Source organism: Podarcis erhardii (assembly GCF_964252035.2).
Source record: "Podarcis erhardii genome assembly, chromosome: 18".
NCBI classification, from domain to species: Eukaryota; Metazoa; Chordata; class Lepidosauria; order Squamata; family Lacertidae; genus Podarcis; species Podarcis erhardii.
In genome coordinates, this window is record NC_138516.1 from 1,067,025 (window position 1) to 1,082,538 (window position 15,514).

Sequence of the window (15,514 nt, forward strand, 5' to 3'; positions counted from 1 at the left end):
TCGCCGCCAGTGAGCAGGGTATCAGACAGACGAGTCTTCTGCGTTCCCCCTGGAAAAAATTACCAGTGCGCGCTTTGGGTAAGCAGTTGTCCTCTCTCTTGTACCCTGCCCAGTAGGGCGAAGGGGCTGCGTTCCAGCAGACCACTTATCCGAGTCACAGGGCACCATAAAATGTAGCACCCTGCTTGTGGTTAACGCTTAGCTGGAATGAAATATTCAACGCAGCAATAGAGAAATTAAAATAGTAATTTATTTGTCAGACAAATAAATAAGAGGCTCAGTGGTACGTGGTTACCAAGCTCTGGCCTGGCCTCCTGCCATTCTGGCCAGCACTTATATTCCCTTAATCCAGCCCCCTTTGCTCCTCCTGTGGCTGCCTCTGTCCAATCAGCCTGGTTGAAATTCCTATTGGCTGTTTGCTAGAGCCAATCACAAAAGATACACCCACAAAAGATACACCCATTTCCTTGCCCTTATATGGGAGACAAAGAGCTATATATAAATGACAAATAAGTAATAATATATCTTACATGGAATCTTAATTACCAGCTCACCTCTTGCCCTTCTTGCCCTATTGCCTTCTAAAACAGATGGTTTAATCTTACATTTTATGTTCAACAGATGTCAAGGATCTTGAGTTTCACATCAACATTGAAAGATTTCCTTCATTTAATGTTTCTAAACAAAATGCCTGACAACTATATATCAAGACTGCCCGGATGGCGTCTTCTGTCCGGCAGGGGGGGGGGCTGGTGGCTGACTTAATTTCAGGATAAATACAACTCTTACAACCATATGAAATAAGAATCTAGCATTCCTTAAATCCTTTGCATAATTACATTTAAGCCAATATATTTAAGCTAATATATTTCATACATTTATCATAGGTAGCCTCTTAAAAGAATAAAGCTTTTCAAAGTAAAAAGGAAGGAACTCAATAAAACACAGCTTTTAAAAGAAGCCTCTTCAGTTTGCACCTCCCCCTTTCCCCCTCCTCTCCAGCCTCAAAATAAAATAGGAAGAAGCTGCTTCTTCTGCCAAGCCAGTTGCCTTTCCAACATTTAACACATTTTAACCTTTTTTAACTCTCTTAGTTTAAGAAACAGCTTTAGAAAAAGACTTCCCCCAAAAATGTTCTCTTTCCAGCTAAATGTTTCTCCCCATTGCTCCTGGCCTTTTAACCTTAGAAAGAAGATCTGGCTCATTTTACTGGGAGGCACATTGGTATTATCTTTCCCCATTCCTAATGGTGTTTTCTCAGCCTTGGGGCAGCATATGTAATTCTCCCTTTTTATGACTTTGAGAATTGTTTTTCTACTATAAATCAATGGGGCCCTTCTTGTCTTAGGAGGAAAAACATCTTGCCAAGGTTCTTTTAGGCAGCTGGTCTTTTGCCTGGCATGAAACATTTGAAAATCCTTTTTTAAGCTCATTTTTAAAATGCAAGCCCTGATTAAACATATAGAAGCTTTGATAAAAATGCAGGCTTATGATTAGATGCCTCAAAGCCAAACATAAGACTCCTTCAGATTGAATTATTTGGTTATACACTGGAAAAACGAGTAAATTTCAAATTTATTCATGCTGGGATTCAACCATTGGCCTAATGGAGCTGGCAGTGCATGCTGGGAAGTCTGCCGGCGGAGGCTGGCGGGAGTTGCAGGGCCTTTTGAAGGTGGCCCCTTCCCCTCCGAGGGCCACATGACCCTCCTCGTCCGCCAGGGACACCAGCGCCTGCAGCCCGTCCAGCTGGCCAGAGTCACCCAAGGGCCGGAGAGGCTGGCAGGGACGGGGCCCCCAGGGGAGCCCGGGAGAGAGAGGGGCCCCTGGGGGGATCTGCACTCTGCACGCCCTCAGAGGCCGGAGAGGCTGGCAGGGACGGGGCCCCCAGGTGAGCCCGGGAGAGAGAGAGAGGGGCCTCTGGGGGGATCTGCACTCTGCACGCCCTCAGAGGCCGGAGAGGCGGGCAGGGACGGGGCCCCCAGGTGAGCCCGGGAGAGAGAGAGAGGGGCCTCTGGGGGGATCTGCACTCTGCACACCCTCAGAGGCCGGAGAGGCTGGCAGGGACGGGGCCCCCAGGTGAGCCCGGGAGAGAGAGAGAGGGGCCTCTGGGGGGATCTGCACTCTGCACGCCCTCAGAGGCCGGAGAGGCGGGCAGGGACGGGGCCCCCAGGTGAGCCCGGGAGAGAGAGAGAGGGGCCTCTGGGGGGATCTGCACTCTGCACACCCTCAGAGGCCGGAGAGGCTGGCAGGGACGGGGCCCCCAGGTGAGCCCGGGAGAGAGAGGGGCCTCTGGGGGGATCTGCACTCTGCACACCCTCAGAGGCCGGAGAGGCTGGCAGGGACGGGGCCCCCAGGTGAGCCCGGGAGAGAGAGAGAGGGGCCCCTGGGGGGATCTGCACTCTGCACGCCCTCAGAGGCCGGAGAGGCTGGCAGGGACGGGGCCCCCAGGTGAGCCCGGGAGAGAGAGAGAGGGGCCCCTGGGGGGATCTGCACTCTGCACGCCCTCAGAGGCCGGAGAGGCTGGCAGGGACGGGGCCCCCAGGTGAGCCCGGGAGAGAGAGAGAGGGGCCCCTGGGGGGATCTGCACTCTGCACACCCTCAGAGGCCGGAGAGGCTGGCAGGGACGGGGCCCCCAGGTGAGCCCGGGAGAGAGAGAGAGGGGCCCCTGGGGGGATCTGCACTCTGCACGCCCTCAGAGGCCGGAGAGGCTGGCAGGGACGGGGCCCTCAGGTGAGCCCGGGAGAGAGTGGGGCCCCTGGGGGGATCTGCACTCTGCACGCCCTCAGAGTCTGGAGAGGCAGGCAGGGACGGGGCCCTCAGGTGAGCCCGGGAGAGAGAGAGAGGGGCCCCTGGGGGGATCTGCACTCTGCACGCCCTCAGAGGCCGGAGAGGCGGGCAGGGACGGGGCCCCCAGGTGAGCCCGGGAGAGAGAGAGAGGGGCCTCTGGGGGGATCTGCACTCTGCACACCCTCAGAGGCCGGAGAGGCTGGCAGGGACGGGGCCCCCAGGTGAGCCCGGGAGAGAGAGGGGCCTCTGGGGGGATCTGCACTCTGCACACCCTCAGAGGCCGGAGAGGCTGGCAGGGACGGGGCCCCCAGGTGAGCCCGGGAGAGAGAGAGAGGGGCCCCTGGGGGGATCTGCACTCTGCACGCCCTCAGAGGCCGGAGAGGCTGGCAGGGACGGGGCCCCCAGGTGAGCCCGGGAGAGAGAGAGAGGGGCCCCTGGGGGGATCTGCACTCTGCACGCCCTCAGAGGCCGGAGAGGCTGGCAGGGACGGGGCCCCCAGGTGAGCCCGGGAGAGAGAGAGAGGGGCCCCTGGGGGGATCTGCACTCTGCACACCCTCAGAGGCCGGAGAGGCTGGCAGGGACGGGGCCCCCAGGTGAGCCCGGGAGAGAGAGAGAGGGGCCCCTGGGGGGATCTGCACTCTGCACGCCCTCAGAGGCCGGAGAGGCTGGCAGGGACGGGGCCCTCAGGTGAGCCCGGGAGAGAGTGGGGCCCCTGGGGGGATCTGCACTCTGCACGCCCTCAGAGTCTGGAGAGGCAGGCAGGGACGGGGCCCTCAGGTGAGCCCGGGAGAGAGAGAGAGGGGCCCCTGGGGGGATCTGCACTCTGCACGCCCTCAGAGGCCGGAGAGGCTGGCAGGGACGGGGCCCTCAGGTGAGCCCGGGAGAGAGAGGGGCCCCTGGGGGGTTCTGCACTCTGCACACCCTCAGAGGCCGGAGAGGCTGGCAGGGACGGGGCCCCCAGGTGAGCCCGGGAGAGAGAGGGGCCCCTGGGGGATCTGCACTCTGCACGCCCTCAGAGGCCGGAGAGGCTGGCAGGGACGGGGCCCCCAGGTGAGCCCGGGAGAGAGAGGGGCCCCTGGGGGATCTGCACTCTGCACGCCCTCAGAGGCCAGAGAGGCTGGCAGGGACGGGGCCCCCAGGTGAGCCCGGGAGAGAGAGGGGCCCCTGGGGGGATCTGCACTCTGCACACCCTCAGAGGCCGGAGAGGCTGGCAGGGACGGGGCCCCCAGGTGAGCCCGGGAGAGAGAGGGGCCCCTGGAGGGATCTGCACTCTGCACGCCCTCAGAGGCCGGAGAGGCTGGCAGGGACGGGGCCCCCAGGTGAGCCCGGGAGAGAGAGGGGCCTCTGGGGGGATCTGCACTCTGCACGCCCTCAGAGGCCGGAGAGGCTGGCAGGGACGGGGCCCCCAGGTGAGCCCGGGAGAGAGAGAGAGGGGCCCCTGGGGGGATCTGCACTCTGCACGCCCTCAGAGGCCGGAGAGGCTGGCAGGGACGGGGCCCTCAGGTGAGCCCGGGAGAGAGTGGGGCCCCTGGGGGGATCTGCACTCTGCACGCCCTCAGAGTCTGGAGAGGCAGGCAGGGACGGGGCCCTCAGGTGAGCCCGGGAGAGAGAGAGAGGGGCCCCTGGGGGGATCTGCACTCTGCACGCCCTCAGAGGCCGGAGAGGCTGGCAGGGACGGGGCCCTCAGGTGAGCCCGGGAGAGAGAGGGGCCCCTGGGGGGTTCTGCACTCTGCACACCCTCAGAGGCCGGAGAGGCTGGCAGGGACGGGGCCCTCAGGTGAGCCCGGGAGAGAGAGGGGCCCCTGGGGGGATCTGCACTCTGCACACCCTCAGAGGCCGGAGAGGTTGGCAGGGACGGGGCCCCCAGGTGAGCCCGGGAGAGAGAGGGGCCCCTGGGGAATCTGCACTCTGCACGCCCTCAGAGGCCGGAGAGGCTGGCAGGGACGGGGCCCCCAGGTGAGCCCGGGAGAGAGAGGGGCCCCTGGGGGATCTGCACTCTGCACGCCCTCAGAGGCCAGAGAGGCTGGCAGGGACGGGGCCCCCAGGTGAGCCCGGGAGAGAGAGGGGCCCCTGGGGGGATCTGCACTCTGCACACCCTCAGAGGCCGGAGAGGCTGGCAGGGACGGGGCCCCCAGGTGAGCCCGGGAGAGAGAGGGGCCCCTGGGGGGATCTGCACTCTGCACGCCCTCAGAGGCCGGAGAGGCTGGCAGGGACGGGGCCCCCAGGTGAGCCCGGGAGAGAGAGGGGCCTCTGGGGGGATCTGCACTCTGCACGCCCTCAGAGGCCGGAGAGGCTGGCAGGGATGGGGCCCCCAGGTGAGCCCGGGAGAGAGAGAGAGGGGCCCCTGGGGGGATCTGCACTCTGCACACCCTCAGAGGCCGGAGAGGCTGGCAGGGACGGGGCCCTCAGGTGAGCCCGGGAGAGAGTGGGGCCCCTGGGGGGATCTGCACTCTGCACGCCCTCAGAGTCTGGAGAGGCAGGCAGGGACGGGGCCCCCAGGTGAGCCCGGGAGAGAGAGGGGCCCCTGGGGGGATCTGCACTCTGCACGCCCTCAGAGGCCGGAGAGGCTGGCAGGGACGGGGCCCCCAGGTGAGCCCGGGAGAGAGAGGGGCCTCTGGGGGGATCTGCACTCTGCACGCCCTCAGAGGCCGGAGAGGCTGGCAGGGACGGGGCCCCCAGGTGAGCCCGGGAGAGAGAGAGAGAGAGGGGCCCCTGGGGGGATCTGCACTCTGCACACCCTCAGAGGCCGGAGAGGCTGGCAGGGACGGGGCCCCCAGGTGAGCCCGGGAGAGAGAGAGAGGGGCCCCTGGGGGGATCTGCACTCTGCACGCCCTCAGAGGCCGGAGAGGCTGGCAGGGACGGGGCCCTCAGGTGAGCCCGGGAGAGAGTGGGGCCCCTGGGGGGATCTGCACTCTGCACGCCCTCAGAGTCTGGAGAGGCAGGCAGGGACGGGGTCCCTAGGTGAGGCCGGGAGAGAGAGGGGCCCCTGGGGGATCTGCACTCTGCACGCCCTCAGAGGCCAGAGAGGCTGGCAGGGACGGGGCCCCCAGGTGAGCCCGGGAGAGAGAGGGGCCCCTGGAGGGATGTGCACTCTGTACGCCCTCAGAGGCGAGAGAGGCTGGCAGGGGGAGGGCCCTCAGGTGAGCCCGGGAGAGAGAGGGGCCCCTGGGGGGATCTACACTCTGCACGCGCTCAGAGGCCGGAGAGGCTGGCAGGGACGGGGCCCCCAGGTGAGCCCGGGAGAGAGAGAGAGGGGCCCCTGGGGGATCTGCACTCTGCACACCCTCAGAGGCCGGAGAGGCTGGCAGGGACGGGGCCCCCAGGTGAGCCCGGGAGAGAGAGGGGCCCCTGGGGGATTTGCACTCTGCACGCCCTCAGAGGCCGGAGAGGCTGGCAGGGGCAGGGACCCCAGGTGAGCCTGGGTGAGAGAGGGGCCCCTGGGGGATTTGCACTCTGCACGCCCACAGAGGCCGGAGAGGCTGGCAGGGACGGGGCCCCAAGTGAGCCCGGGAGAGAGAGAGAGGGGCCCCTGGGGGGATCTGCACTCTGCACGCCCTCAGAGGCCAGAGAGGCTGGCAGGGACGGGGCCCCCAGGTGAGCCCGGGAGAGAGAGGGGCCCCTGGGGGATTTGCACTCTGCACGCCCTCAGAGGCCGGAGAGGCTGGCAGGGGCAGGGACCCCAGGTGAGCCTGGGTGAGAGAGGGGCCCCTGGGGGATTTGCACTCTGCACGCCCTCAGAGGCCGGAGAGGCTGGCAGGGACGGGGCCCTCAGGTGAGCCCGGGAGACAGAGGGGCCCCTGGGGGGATCTGCACTCTGCACGCCCTCAGAGGCCAGAGAGGCTGGCAGGGACGGGGCCCCCAGGTGAGTCCGGGAGAGAGAGGGGCCCCTGGGGGGATCTGCACTCTGCACGCTCTCAGACGCCGGAGAGGCTGGCAGGGACGGGGCCCCCAGGTGAGTCCGGGAGAGAGAGGGGCCCCTGGGGGATTTGCACTCTGCACGCCCTCAGAGGCCGGAGAGGCTGGCAGGGACGGGGCCCCAGGTGAGCCCAGGAGAGAGAGGGGCCCCTGGGGGATTTGCACTCTGCACGCCCTCAGAGGCCGGAGAGGCTGGCAGGGACGGGGCCCCAAGGTGAGCCAGGGAAAGAGAGGGGCCCCTGGGGGGATCTGCACACTGCACGCCCTCAGAGGCCGGAGAGGCTGGCAGGGACGGGGCCCCCAGGTGAGTCTGGGAGAGAGAGAGAGGGGCCCCTGGGGGGATCTGCACACTGCACGCCCTCAGAGGCCAGAGAGGCTGGCAGGGGCAGGGACCCCAGGTGAGTCTGGGAGAGAGAGAGAGGGGCCCCTGGGAGGATCTGCACTCTGCACGCCCTCAGAGGCCGGAGAGGCTGGCAGGGACGGGGCCCCCAGGTGAGCCCGGGAGAGAGAGAAAGGGGCCCCTGGGGGGATCTGCACTCTGCACACCCTTAGAAGCCGGAGAGGCTGGCAGGCACGGGGCCCCAGGTGAGCCCGGGAGAGAGAGGGGCCCCTGGGGGATTTGCACTCTGCACGCCCTCAGACGCCGGAGAGGCTGGCAGGAACGGGGCCCCCAGGTGAGCCCGGGAGAGAAAGGGGCCCCTGGGGGGATCTGCACTCTGCACACCCTTAGAAGCCGGAGAGGCTGGCAGGGACGGGGCCCCAGGTGAGCCCAGGAGAGAGAGAGGGGCCCCTGGGGGGATCTGCACTCTGCACGCCCTCAGAGGCCGGAGAGGCTGGCAGGGATGGGGCCCCCAGGTGAGCCCGGGAGAGAAAGGGGCCCCTGGGGGGATCTGCACTCTGCACACCCTTAGAAGCCGGAGAGGCTGGCAGGGACGGGGCCCCATGTGAGCCCAGGAGAGAGAGGGGGGCCCCTGGGGGATTTGCACTCTGCACGCCCTCAGAGGCCGGAGAGGCTGGCAGGGACGGGGCCCTCAGGTGAGCCCGGGAGAGAGTGGGGCCCCTGGGGGGATCTGCACTCTGCACGCCCTCAGAGTCTGGAGAGGCAGGCAGGGACGGGGCCCCTAGGTGAGGCCGGGAGAGAGAGGGGCCCCTGGGGGATCTGCACTCTGCACACCCTCAGAGGCCGGAGAGGCTGGCAGGGACGGGGCCCCCAGGTGAGCCCGGGAGAGAGAGGGGCCCCTGGGGGATTTGCACTCTGCACGCCCTCAGAGGCCGGAGAGGCTGGCAGGGGCAGGGACCCCAGGTGAGCCTGGGTGAGAGAGGGGCCCCTGGGGGATTTGCACTCTGCACGCCCACAGAGGCCGGAGAGGCTGGCAGGGACGGGGCCCCAAGTGAGCCCGGGAGAGAGAGAGAGGGGCCCCTGGGGGGATCTGCACTCTGCACGCCCTCAGAGGCCAGAGAGGCTGGCAGGGACGGGGCCCCCAGGTGAGCCCGGGAGAGAGAGGGGCCCCTGGGGGATTTGCACTCTGCACGCCCTCAGAGGCCGGAGAGGCTGGCAGGGGCAGGGACCCCAGGTGAGCCTGGGTGAGAGAGGGGCCCCTGGGGGATTTGCACTCTGCACGCCCTCAGAGGCCGGAGAGGCTGGCAGGGACGGGGCCCTCAGGTGAGCCCGGGAGACAGAGGGGCCCCTGGGGGGATCTGCACTCTGCACGCCCTCAGAGGCCAGAGAGGCTGGCAGGGACGGGGCCCCCAGGTGAGTCCGGGAGAGAGAGGGGCCCCTGGGGGGATCTGCACTCTGCACGCTCTCAGACGCCGGAGAGGCTGGCAGGGACGGGGCCCCCAGGTGAGTCCGGGAGAGAGAGGGGCCCCTGGGGGATTTGCACTCTGCACGCCCTCAGAGGCCGGAGAGGCTGGCAGGGACGGGGCCCCAGGTGAGCCCAGGAGAGAGAGGGGCCCCTGGGGGATTTGCACTCTGCACGCCCTCAGAGGCCGGAGAGGCTGGCAGGGACGGGGCCCCAAGGTGAGCCAGGGAAAGAGAGGGGCCCCTGGGGGGATCTGCACACTGCACGCCCTCAGAGGCCGGAGAGGCTGGCAGGGACGGGGCCCCCAGGTGAGTCTGGGAGAGAGAGAGAGGGGCCCCTGGGGGGATCTGCACACTGCACGCCCTCAGAGGCCAGAGAGGCTGGCAGGGGCAGGGACCCCAGGTGAGTCTGGGAGAGAGAGAGAGGGGCCCCTGGGGGGATCTGCACTCTGCACTCCCTCAGAGGCCGGAGAGGCTGGCAGGGACGGGGCCCCCAGGTGAGCCCGGGAGAGAAAGGGGCCCCTGGGGGGATCTGCACTCTGCACACCCTTAGAAGCCGGAGAGGCTGGCAGGCACGGGGCCCCAGGTGAGCCCGGGAGAGAGAGGGGCCCCTGGGGGATTTGCACTCTGCACGCCCTCAGACGCCGGAGAGGCTGGCAGGAACGGGGCCCCCAGGTGAGCCCGGGAGAGAAAGGGGCCCCTGGGGGGATCTGCACTCTGCACACCCTTAGAAGCCGGAGAGGCTGGCAGGGACGGGGCCCCAGGTGAGCCCAGGAGAGAGAGAGGGGCCCCTGGGGGGATCTGCACTCTGCACGCCCTCAGAGGCCGGAGAGGCTGGCAGGGATGGGGCCCCCAGGTGAGCCCGGGAGAGAAAGGGGCCCCTGGGGGGATCTGCACTCTGCACACCCTTAGAAGCCGGAGAGGCTGGCAGGGACGGGGCCCCATGTGAGCCCAGGAGAGAGAGGGGGGCCCCTGGGGGATTTGCACTCTGCACGCCCTCAGAGGCCGGAGAGGCTGGCAGGGACGGGGCCCTCAGGTGAGCCCGGGAGAGAGTGGGGCCCCTGGGGGGATCTGCACTCTGCACGCCCTCAGAGTCTGGAGAGGCAGGCAGGGACGGGGCCCCTAGGTGAGGCCGGGAGAGAGAGGGGCCCCTGGGGGATCTGCACTCTGCACGCCCTCAGAGGCCAGAGAGGCTGGCAGGGACGGGGCCCCCAGGTGAGCCCGGGAGAGAGAGGGGCCCCTGGAGGGATCTGCACTCTGTACGCCCTCAGAGGCGAGAGAGGCTGGCAGGGGGAGGGCCCTCAGGTGAGCCCGGGAGAGAGAGGGGCCCCTGGGGGGATCTACACTCTGCACGCGCTCAGAGGCCGGAGAGGCTGGCAGGGACGGGGCCCCCAGGTGAGCCCGGGAGAGAGAGAGAGGGGCCCCTGGGGGATCTGCACTCTGCACACCCTCAGAGGCCGGAGAGGCTGGCAGGGACGGGGCCCCCAGGTGAGCCCGGGAGAGAGAGGGGCCCCTGGGGGATTTGCACTCTGCACGCCCTCAGAGGCCGGAGAGGCTGGCAGGGGCAGGGACCCCAGGTGAGCCTGGGTGAGAGAGGGGCCCCTGGGGGATTTGCACTCTGCACGCCCACAGAGGCCGGAGAGGCTGGCAGGGACGGGGCCCCAAGTGAGCCCGGGAGAGAGAGAGAGGGGCCCCTGGGGGGATCTGCACTCTGCACGCCCTCAGAGGCCGGAGAGGCTGGCAGGGACGGGACCCCCAGGTGAGCCCGGGAGAGAAAGGGGCTCCTGGGGGGATCTGCACTCTGCACACCCTTAGAAGCCGGAGAGGCTGGCAGGGACGGGGCCCCAGGTGAGCCCAGGAGAGAGAGGGGCCCCTGGGGGATTTGCACTCTGCACGCCCTCAGACGCCGGAGAGGCTGGCAGGAACGGGGCCCCCAGGTGAGCCCGGGAGAGAAAGGGGCCCCTGGGGGGATCTGCACTCTGCACACCCTTAGAAGCCGGAGAGGCTGGCAGGGACGGGGCCCCCAAGTGAGCCCAGGAGAGAGAGGGGGGCCCCTGGGGGATTTGCACTCTGCACGCCCTCAGAGGCCGGGGAGGCTGGCAGGGACGGGGCCCCCAGGTGAGCCCGGGAGAGAAAGGGGCCCCTGGGGGGATCTGCACTCTGTACGCCCTCAGAGGCGAGAGAGGCTGGCAGGGGGAGGGCCCTCAGGTGAGCCCGGGAGAGAGAGGGGCCCCTGGGGGGATCTGCACTCTGCACGCGCTCAGAGGCCGGAGAGGCTGGCAGGGACGGGGCCCCCAGGTGAGCCCGGGAGAGAGAGAGAGGGGCCCCTGGGGGATCTGCACTCTGCACGCCCTCAGAGGCCGGAGAGGCTGGCAGGGACGGGGCCCCAGGTGAGCCCAGGAGAGAGAGGGGCCCCTGGGGGATTTGCACTCTGCACGCCCTCAGAGGCCGTAGAGGCTGGCAGGGACGGGGCCCCAAGGTGAGCCAGGGAAAGAGAGGGGCCCCTGGGGGGATCTGCACACTGCACGCCCTCAGAGGCCAGAGAGGCTGGCAGGGGCAGGGACCCCAGGTGAGTCTGGGAGAGAGAGAGAGGGGCCCCTGGGGGGATCTGCACTCTGCACGCCCTCAGAGGCCGGAGAGGCTGGCAGGGACGGGGCCCCCAGGTGAGCCCGGGAGAGAAAGGGGCCCCTGGGGGGATCTGCACTCTGCACACCCTTAGAAGCCGGAGAGGCTGGCAGGCACGGGGCCCCAGGTGAGCCCAGGAGAGAGAGGGGCCCCTGGGGGATTTGCACTCTGCACGCCCTCAGACGCCGGAGAGGCTGGCAGGAACGGGGCCCTCAGGTGAGCCCGGGAGAGAAAGGGGCCCCTGGGGTGATCTGCACTCTGCACGCCCACAGAGGCCGGAGAGGCTGGCAGGGACGGGGCCCCAAGTGAGCCCGGGAGAGAGAGAGAGGGGCCTCTGGGGGGATCTGCACTCTGCACGCCCACAGAGGCCGGAGAGGCTGGCAGGGACGGGGCCCCCAGGTGAGCCCGGGAGAGAGAGAGGGGGGCCCCTGGGGGATCTGCACTCTGCACGCCCTCAGAGGCCGGAGAGGCTGGCAGGGACGGGGCCCCCAGGTGAGCCCGGGAGAGAGAGAGAGGGGCCCCTGGGGGATCTGCACTCTGCACACCCTCAGAGGCCGGAGAGGCTGGCAGGGACGGGGCCCCCAGGTGAGCCCGGGAGAGAGAGAGAGGGGCCCCTGGGGGGATCTGCACTCTGCACACCCTCAGAGGCCGGAGAGGCTGGCAGGGACGGGGCCCCCAGGTGAGCCCGGGAGAGAGAGGGGCCCCTGGGGGGATCTGCACTTTGCACGCCCTCAGAGGCCGGAGAGGCTGGCAGGGACGGGGCCCCCAGGTGAGCCCGGGAGAGAGAGAGAGGGGCCCCTGGGGGATCTGCACTCTGCACGCCCTCAGAGGCCAGAGAGGCTGGCAGGGACGGGGCCCCCAGGTGAGCCCGGGAGAGAGAGAGAGGGGCCCCTGGGGGGATCTGCACTCTGCACGCCCTCAGAGGCCGGAGAGGCTGGCAGGGACATGTATTTAAAAAAGTAAAATACCTAGGGGTAAGCATAACAGACAAAAACAGGAACTTATTCAAAGATAATTATGAAAAATGTTGGTCTGAAATTAAAAGGGATCTAGAAATCTGGTCAAGATTGAAACTTTTCTTGTCAGGACGTATTGCTGCTATTAAGATGAATGTATTGCCAAAAATGTTGTTTTTGTTTCAAACTCTACAGATTGTGGACAAAATGGGGTGTTTTGAGAAGTGGCAGAGAGATATTTCTAAATTTGTCTGGCAGGGCAAAAAGCCCAGAATCAAGTTTAAGATATTAACTGATGCTAAAGAAAGAGGGGGCTTTGCCCTGCCAGACTTAAAGCTGTACTATGAATCAGCAGCTTTCTGCTGGTTGAAGGACTGGCTACTTCTTGAAAACACGGATGTTTTAGATTTGGAAGGATTTAACAATGCTTTTGGATGGCATGCATATTTGTGGTATGACAAGGTTAAAATACACAAGGCCTTTAAGAACCATGTTGTCAGAAAAGCAGTATTCAATGTCTGGATAAAATATAAAGACTTACTGGAAAACAAGACCCCAAGGTGGCTATCCCCAATGGAGGCTAAGGCCCCGAAAAGACTCAATATGGAGGCCAAATGGCCGAAATATTGGGAAATAATAGAAAAAGATGGAGATAATTGGAGGTTGCAGAGTATGGAGAGAATAAAAGATAAAGTGCGAGATTGGCTACATTATGCTCAGATTAAAGAAGTTTTTAAGTCGGACAAAAAGATAGGATTCCAGGTGGAAAAATCAAAGTTAGAAACAGAACTGTTAGAACCCAGCTCTAAGATACTTTCAAGAATGTATAACTTGCTGCTAAAATGGAATACACAGGATGAAACGGTTAAAACAGCTATGATAAAATGGGCACAGGACATAGGGTACAACATCATGTTTGCTGACTGGGAAAAGTTATGGACTACAGGTCTGAGATTTACCGCATGTAATGCTTTGAAGGAAAATATTATGAAAATGATATATAGGTGGTACATGACCCCAGTCAAGCTTGCAAAGATATACCATTTGCCTGATAATCAATGTTGGAAGTGTAAAGAAGCTGAAGGAACATTCTGTCACCTCTGGTGGACTTGCCCTAGAGTGAAGGCTTTCTGGGAAATGATATATAATGAGCTGAAAAAGGTATTTAAGTATACCTCCCCTAAGAAACCAGAGGCCTTCCTTTTGGGCATTGTTGACCAGAGGGTGCAAAAGAAGGATCGAACATTCTTTATGTATGCAACAACAGCAGCAAGGATACTCATCGCTAAAAGCTGGAAAACTCAAGATCTGCCCACACTGGAAGAATGGCAGATGCAACTGATGGACTACATGGAACTGGCAGAGATGACTGGCAGAATCCGAGACCTGGGAGAAGAACTGGTGGAGGAGGATTGGAAGAAATTTAAGGACTATCTACAAAAATACTGTAAATTGTATGAATGTTAAGAAAGACGTAAGATCTGCAATAAGATGGTTCCAACAAATTAGTAACAAAGAATATAAATTTAAAAGTGACTGAAAGAAAAGACAAATTTTGGATGAACAATATGCTAGAATTAGGTTTTTTTCTAAAAAAAAAAAAAAGTGATTTAAATTCTAAGATTTGAGATTTAATACTGGATAATTACATGATATACACTGAACTAAGTGAATAATTTGCTAGAAAAATCTATGTGTTTAGAAAGCAGGAACAAGAGATGTGAGGAAGTCCAAAGATGAGAATGAAACGTGGTTAATGAGAAAGATCATGTTGTTATGTATGTTGATTTCTGTTTTATAAAATTAATAAATATTATTATTTTTTTTAAAAAAAGAGAGGCTGGCAGGGATGGGGCCCCCAGGTGAGCCCGGGAGAGAGAGGGGCCCCTGGGGGGATCTGCACTCTGCACACCCTCAGAGGCCGGAGAGGCTGGCAGGGACGGGGCCCCCAGGTGAGCCCGGGAGAGAGAGAGAGGGGCCCCTGGGGGGATCTGCACTCTGCACGCCCTCAGAGGCCGGAGAGGCTGGCAGGGACGGGGCCCCCAGGTGAGCCCGGGAGAGAGAGAGAGGGGCCTCTGGGGGATTTGCACTCTGCACGCCCACAGAGGCCGGAGAGGCTGGCAGGGACGGGGCCCCCAGGTGAGCCCGGGAGAGAGAGAGAGGGGCCCCTGGGGGGATCTGCACTCTGCACGCCCTCAGAGGCCGGAGAGGCTGGCAGGGACGGGGCCCCCAGGTGAGCCCGGGAGAGAGAGGGGCCCCTGGGGGGATCTGCACTCTGCACGCCCTCAGAGGCCGGCGAGGCTGACAGGGACGGGGCCCCCAGGTGAGCCCGGGAGAGAGAGAGAGGGGCCTCTGGGGGATTTGCACTCTGCACGCCCACAGAGGCCGGAGAGGCTGGCAGGGACGGGGCCCCCAGGTGAGCCCGGGAGAGAGAGGGGCCCCTGGGGGGATCTGCACTCTGCACGCCCTCAGAGGCCGGAGAGGCTGGCAGGGACGGGGCCCCCAGGTGAGCCCGGGAGAGAGAGGGGCCCCTGGGGGGATCTGCACTCTGCACGCCCTCAGAGGCCGGAGAGGCTGGCAGGGACGGGGCCCCCAGGTGAGCCCGGGAGAGAGAGGGGCCCCTGGGGGGATCTGCACTCTGCACGCCCTCAGAGGCCGGAGAGGCTGGCAGGGACGGGGCCCCCAGGTGAGCCCGGGAGAGAGAGGGGCCCCTGGGGGGATCTGCACTCTGCACGCCCTCAGAGGCCGGAGAGGCTGGCAGGGACGGGGCCCCCAGGTGAGCCCGGGAGAGAGAGAGGGGCCCCTGGGGGATCTGCACTCTGCACGCCCTCAGAGGCCGGAGAGGCTGACAGGGACGGGACCCTCAGGTGAGCCCGGGAGAGAGAGAGAGGGGCCCCTGGGGGGATCTGCACTCTGCACGCCCCCAGAGGCCGGAGAGGCTGACAGGGACGGGACCCTCAGGTGAGCCCGGGAGAGAGAGAGAGGGGCCCCTGGGGGATCTGCACTCTGCACGCCCTCAGAGGCCAGAGAGGCTGGCAGGGACGGGGCCCCCAGGTGAGCCCGGGAGAGAGAGAGAGGGGCCCCTGGGGGGATCTGCACTCTGCACGCCCTCAGAGGCCGGAGAGGCTGGCAGGGACGGGGCCCCCAGGTGAGCCCGGGAGAGAGAGGGGCCCCTGGGGGGATCTGCACTCTGCACGCCCTCAGAGGCCGGCGAGGCTGACAGGGACGGGGCCCCCAGGTGAGCCCGGGAGAGAGAGAGAGGGGCCTCTGGGGGATTTGCACTCTGCACGCCCACAGAGGCCAGAGAGGCTGGCAGGGACGGGGCCCCCAGGTGAGCCCGGGAGAGAGAGAGAGGGGCCCCTGGGGGGATCTGCACTCTGCACGCCCTCAGAGGCCGGAGAGGCTGGCAGGGACGGGGCCCCCAGGT